We start from the raw sequence: 7,267 nt of genomic DNA, 5'->3' as shown, positions 1-7,267 counted from the left end.
AGTCAGAGTATATCTGTATTATTAAAATGCATGTATAACTTGCAATAATGCCACTATATTCTATGACTATATTCAGACGTACTGTTGACTCCCTAAATTGTGCCCATTCCTGTGACTCTGTGTTTGTTAGAAACACCTGATGTGGAGTAACAATAATGTGGATTTAAAAACGCAACAATGAAAGAAATACAAAGTGTAAATGTTGTGCTAACATGTACTATATTTAAGTCAACCTGTGTACAACTAGAAAATGAACTTCATTTAAACAGCAAATAAATACATTTTCATTTTCAGCGGTTTTTAAAATTGAACAACCAACCCTGTGATTACTGGATAACCTGATGACCAAACATTCAGTATAGTACAATTACATAAAAGAAACAAGAACTAAGAGTGACTTTTTTCATCCAACAAATCACAATTTAGTCTTTGTCTTCTTAAGTAGTCTCTCCCTTATCATCTCTGTGCTAGTCTTGTGCCCTTATTTTACCTTTCTATGCTCAATTAACTGTCAGTTGTTCTGTCTCGCATACTGACGAAACTGTCATCAGTCCAGCCATCACAATTACGTCTAATCTTTATCTAGCGTGTTTACCTGATAGAGGATTTCATCCACTGGTGGATCTCACCTGGACTGCCATCAATAATTCAGTGAGATCACTGGTGGTAATAAGTATTTACAGTGATTAATGTCAACAAAACTCCCGTTGACTGCGGAGGGCCAACATGCTTCTGACACTGAGACCAGATGAGAGATGAACCAGAGCCCTTCTCTCTCTCTGTCTGTGTGTCTCCATCTCTGGCGCCAGCACTCTGCACTCCGGCTTTCCTCACTCTGACACTGATCCGGAGGATGATCAGAAGCAAGCTCATTCTTTTATTAAGATATAAAGCCAGTGTCAACCTCTGACTCTAATTTACTGTTTGTCTTTACGCAATAACGGCAGACCTTATGACTGTATGGATTTTTAACAGCATGTTGTAATGGTCATCGCCAATAGTCTCGCAGATTTACAACCTCCTAACCTCCTGCTCCTACTAGCCGAGGCTTTAGAAATCAGGGTTTGACACGAATATCGCAAGCTGCATGCCAAGTCAGGTCACATTTATTTGTTTTTTTTTTCAGTGTTTACCCAATGGAAACGCCAGCATATTCATACTGTGTTGTGACTATGTTTTGCTTTCAAAATACCAGAACAAGATACTCCAATTTACTGTCCGGCTGCCAGTAGCACGTGTCCTGTTTAGTTCTTAAGGTAACTCTTGGTCATTAGAAGCTTGTCCTGTATGGGAGCTCCCAAAGAAAACACACACAAAGCTTCCTACATGTTGAAGAATGGACATTTAATTAACAGGTTGTTAAAGGAGAGATGTTATGGAGGAGGATTTCCAAGCCGTTCTCACTGGATTTCCCTTAGTAGACTATAACTTGAGTGACAGCTCCATGCGTAAGCATAAGGTCATAACCTCCTCCACATATTGTATGCACAAATATAGGACAAAAATCTGTGTAGTGTGTTGTAATACATGCATCAGATTTTACTGGTGTTCAACATAAGCAAACAGTTCATTGCTGACTGAACAGCCACTGCTGCTAAGTTAAGAAAATAAACCACACATCCTCGTGATCACTCCTCTGGGTGCCTCATGACCCTGAACAGGATACGCGGTTTACAAAAATGAATGGATGGACAGACTTAATGGGGCCTAGATCAGAATAATTATATATAGACTTTTAGAATCTTTAATTATAATTAACCAATAAATTGGCAAATTTTAACAAGCTAATAGTTAAAGATCCCCCCCAGACATGTTTTAAGATATATGAAAAATACTCGGCTTGGAATAATAATCTGTGTCTGATCTGACTTTTCCACAAAAAAAGTCTAATTACCTCCTTAAAATCATTAAAAACAAATCTCATCCATCTAGAATCAATCAATATGCAAATATTGCTCATTTCAAACGTTTAACTACAGGATGCAACATGTCTCCTATTTCACTGTTAAGTTCATTCTCAGTGTTTGTGCACTTGCGGTTTCAAGTTTCCAGATCACACTTGTCTAAATTTGATACTGGACCACGCTTGACTTGTGGTGAGTGGAGGGTGACTTTAAAGTCAAATATAATATGTTTAGCCAATTAATACTTTTGGTTTCTTTTTCTGTCTTTGAAAGAAAAATAAAAAATGAATCTTAAAATTTAAAAATTTTGTTCCATCACAAAAATAACTTGTTTCCTACATTAACATTAACACTTTCCAATTCATGATGGTTCTCTTTCATTTAAAGTCCACTTCCACTCAAAAATGTGTTTTGCTGCTTGTTCCTTCGTTTGGATGTTTGAGCTTCACTGTACAGAATAATGTATGTGCAGAGTTTGATAGTAGAAGGCTGTTTTCATCTTCAGCTGCTGCTGAAATTTATTCTAAACTCACCTTTATGTCACTTCACTTTGATGGCCAGAGTCAGTGCTATTTGTTTTCAGTACAGTGTGGAAAACAACACTCAGTACACAATGTCAACTGCACTCCATATTCCAAGACAATGAAGCAGCTACGTGAGTTTAAGATAAGAGTATAAAAGCATGATTAAGTGGCATCATAACTTGTTTTGAAGCTAACTGAGGTCCAGTGTGCAACTGGGACGCCCAGTTGTGTATCCTGGCTACGCCAACCATGAACCGCAACATCTCCAGTTTGAGTCAGACCAGGGACCTCTGTGGCATGTCATTCGGCCTCTTTCTCCCATCATTTCCTGTCATCTCTAAGAAATACACAAAAATAACCAAAAATAAATAAAATAAATAAAGACAATATTAAAAAAAGATTCAGTGATGTATGAGACATCGTTTAGCCCATAGTCCCATATTCGGGATTTTATTAATGTGGGAATTTTTAACGAGCTAATTGAACTTTTGTGTGGAAAAACATGTCAGCAGCTTTAACTTTAAAGAAGTGTAAGCAGTGTTTACTGCCTAAAAATGAACTCAAACACACAGAACAACAACTGGAGCTAATGATGGCTGATTAAAATATAATCAGTTTTCTCTTAATTGATTTTCCCTCTAAATGTAATCACAAAGGCGAATATAAAGGGAAGCAGGAGACATAGCAATGTGCAAAAGACACTGCAAATCAATTAGATCAATGCATTTTATTTCCATTTACTGTAAGGACATGAGCTTGAGATGGGAATCATCTGTATGCGTTCAGTGTACTTTTCAGAATTAAATACTCAGGATGGCCCCAAAAATAGCCTGACTTTGGTTTTTGACATTCCTCCTGAGAGTGTGTGGAGGAACAGAGGCCATCGGTGCTTTAAGCCCTCCATAATCCCTGTATACAGCCCCCAGTCCACAAACCCCAGCATGTGGTTCCACTCAGGGCATAATGAGCGCGATTTACCCACGACATGATAGCTGCGGAAGACTGAACAGCTTGGCCTCGAAACCACCCTCCTCTCACCTCTACACATCCTATATCTACTGGCAGAGGAACTGCTTTGGGGCTTTAACCCCCACAGGATGCATACATAAGGATGAAATGTTCTCTTGTTAAATGTAATTTCGATAATTCCTTTTCTTCAGATTCTTGATGGACATTAAGACACATGTAACGCACATTATTATATTTTCATAAACAAAGCCATCATTAGCGCTCCGGGGTCTGAAGTTTTGTTTTACACTCGCAGCCACTCCTTCCTCCTCCTTCCAGTCTTGATTAGTTTCTCCAGCTAATGGAGAGTTTCCTGTGCGAAAGAGAAAAAAGAAAATCCTCCAAACAAACTCTCTGGAGGCATTCGTAAACATCTGATGTACAGAAAAGTCACTACAAGGTGTGGTGTGAAAAAAATCCCCGACCAAAATTTGATTTGATCTGAATCTCGATCAAAGTCCTTAAACATGTAGGATCATGAACATGAAGCAGACTGTGTAGTCAGAATAAAAGCCCTTTTTAAACTGAATAGTTTGACCTCTTTTGTGTTGTGTTTACGTTCATACTGCCAGCTCCTGTTCTACTTGTGTTTGACAGGATGAAGACATTAAACTTCTCTCTGGTCTCCTGCAATGGTCGGCACTTCGGCAGATCCAAACATCTTGAGGAGCCACTGCGTTAAAAATCTAGTGTTAAACAAATGGCCCACAATCAGTACTAAGTGAATATGAGCAAACTCTGTCAGCAAGATTTTCTCCCTCTGGCTGTCTGCGTTGGCAGTGAGTGGGAGAATGACTGCGTGGACTTTTCCAAGCATGGGAGTGCTGGCACTGACCAGATGGATTGCAATGTGAATTGAAATGTAAGCTTGTAAAATCCAGATGGCTGCCAAAGATCAGGTCATTGCTATATGCTGTTATCCTTAACAGAGAAATACCAGGAGTTCTTTGGATATAAGCTAATTGGAACACATCGTCTTTGAGGTTTCCTTGGAGAGGACGGAAACATTCCCAGGGTAGATGTGCGGAGTGAGCGAGTAATAAACAGGTTTTCAAAAGCCTTATGACTACTCTGATGATTTACAGCTTGCCATCATGAACTGAACAAAATCCCGGACTGTTCTGCACACTGTAAATCAGGTTTTCTTTCTAGGGAAGAATGCAGATGTTGTCAAATATGTCTCCAGAGTTACAATTCATTTCACACAAAGCAGGGAACAGTGGGGTCAAGTGCATTGCAGGACCATGTTAATTTGAAAGATTTGCACATGATTAAAGGCGACACATTATTCTTTTTGTGATTTTCGGTTGTTTATATACTCTTAGGATATCTATGTTAAACATGGTCAAAGTTCCAAAACTTGAGGTTAATGTATGTAGAAATGCTGGGGTTTAAGTTCTCAGGCACCATGCCTGATTTCAGGTTTAGAGCAGTTTTAAATTCATATAAAACTTAATTCAATATGTTTGTACACATTTCCTCCTGGACAGCTTTTCAGGCTCACAAATCTTTTCTTGCTTTAATCCCTGAAAATCCTCCCTGCAAGTCAAAAGCCAGAGCCTCAGCCTGTTCTGAACACTTCATTTGCAACATATATTTCTACCTTGCCAATGAGCTGATGTCGAGTCGTTGCACATGCCCACAAATGGCCATCCATTCCATAGCCTTGGTTGCTAAGGTTGTTGCTAAGATTTTTCCATCTGTTGTTTGCATTGGCTACTCGCATATTTCAGATCGGATTCTGGCTCGAACATGTACGGATGTATTTGACAAGCTGACATTTTGGGTAAAGAATGAGAAAAAGAGGTGAAATCTTACTACTATAGTTGGTTTCAGAACAGAGTGGGCTCCTCGGCAGGGGGGCATTAAAGAGACAGGAGCTGAAACGGCCTGTTTCAAACAGAGGCTGAACTGAGGTGCTGCATAAGGGGCCTGTATAACATGAATAAGGAGTTTTTTGAATTGGATATTATGCAAAGATATTCCAGTAGAGCCCCAGAATAAAGATATAGACCTGGAAATGTGCATATGTCCCCTTTAAACACAGGATTTTGCTGAAGTTTTGGAGACGTCACACATTTGGCCTTACTTGGTAAATGACATGTAAAAAAATAAATTACAAATTATTATTCATTAGCAACATACATTAGTTTTGTCAGTTGTGCACAGTGAATGCAAAAAGTTATTCTTGCAAATGGATATATTGCATATTATGCAATATAAATCACTTTATGCACAGTGCACTAACATTACCAACACGGCTTTGTAATGGTGAGAAACCTGTCACGGTTGATTCCACTATCAACAACTCAGCTTGTGCCAGCTGCCGTGCTTGACTAGACTAGGACCAGGTCCAGATCCACCAATGGCATCTTCTCACGCAAAGACAAATGAGCAGCTGTCAAGCTGTCAGCTCCACACTGGTGACCTTCATCTGCAGAAATGCTGTCAAATGGGGCCTTTTGGCCATCAAGTTGAATAAGGCACCAGTGTTTTGTTTTTGCCCCCGTTTCCTGTCAGATGAGTGACAAAGTGACCCAGAAAAAAATTCTATTTAAACCCGACAGAGGGGAAAAAGGAGGGGAGACTTTTTGCATTGGATGAGAACGACAAAGCACATTGCAATACAATACAATTAGATTAAACATCTATTAGGTTCTCCCCAAAGATCATATATTTTAGACGGCCTAATGTACATGGAAAAACTTACGTTCAGTGAAATGAAACATGAACCTCTGTGTAGTCTGTGAAAAGTTTAAAAACCCAAATATTCTACTTTAAAGTAGTAGTTTGATATTTCTGGGAAATACTAGAATATTTTTTCCAAGAGTTAGATGAGAAGATTGATACCACTCTTGTTTGTACGGTAAATATGAAGCTACAGCCAGCAAGCGGTTAGCTTAACTTAGCTTAGTGTGGCACATAACCTCCCATAAAACCACAAATTGTTGTTTTCACACAGTCTTGTACCGATCAAACAAACAAGATATAAAGTGTTAATTAGTGAGCTTTACAGGTACATTTCTTGTTAGCTTTGGACAGAGCTAAACTCTCTGCAAGAAAGAGAATGAGTGTATTTAAGTACAAGCTGCTTTGGAAAGCCCATAAATAACTTATAATGCTACATACATATTTGTAGCTTATACAGTTGGCATTTTTACTGAGAAATGCCTGCTGACTGATCTCATGATACAGGTTCACGTTCCTCTCAAAGCAACTGGTGTGAGAAAATAATAACGTGTTGGAAGAACATGTATTGAACCACATGATGATGGTAAACATGATAAAATGTGAATACACAGGGTTAAAAATCAACATAACAAGTGCAAAAAATACATGATTATGAGAGTGTTCTCTTGTGTATCCAGTCATTAAGTAAAAGTGAATGCAAGATAGGAAGAAATGCAGAGCAATCACAGCTGCAGTCGTAGAGTTTGCCAAAGAAGGAACTGCCCGGTGACAAGACAGCTTAGCACAGCAGCAAGCTGAATATCTGAAGTGAATCGCATGAAAGGCATTTGCCTGATTGTTCTTCTTCAGTGCACCGGCTTGAGTATGAGCGAGATAGCGATCTATTATTTTCTTTTACAGCTTTGAGTCAAAGGGAGGGCACTGATTTCCTGTTCTCCGCAGTCAGGGATGCCTCGTGCCTTGTGGTCAGCAAAGTTGACCACAAACTGTACTACAAATAAATATTTAGAAACCTTTAGAGTTGTCGGATTGAATCGGAGATAATCTGCTATAATCACAATCAAACAGCGACGCCTGCCTTATTTGACAAAATAATCCCTTTTTTTTTCTTTTTTTTTTACCGCAAAGGCAACATGTCTT

Source organism: Thunnus albacares, chromosome 2 (assembly GCF_914725855.1).
Source record: "Thunnus albacares chromosome 2, fThuAlb1.1, whole genome shotgun sequence".
NCBI classification, from domain to species: domain Eukaryota; kingdom Metazoa; phylum Chordata; class Actinopteri; order Scombriformes; family Scombridae; genus Thunnus; species Thunnus albacares.
This window is presented reverse-complemented; position numbering follows the sequence as displayed.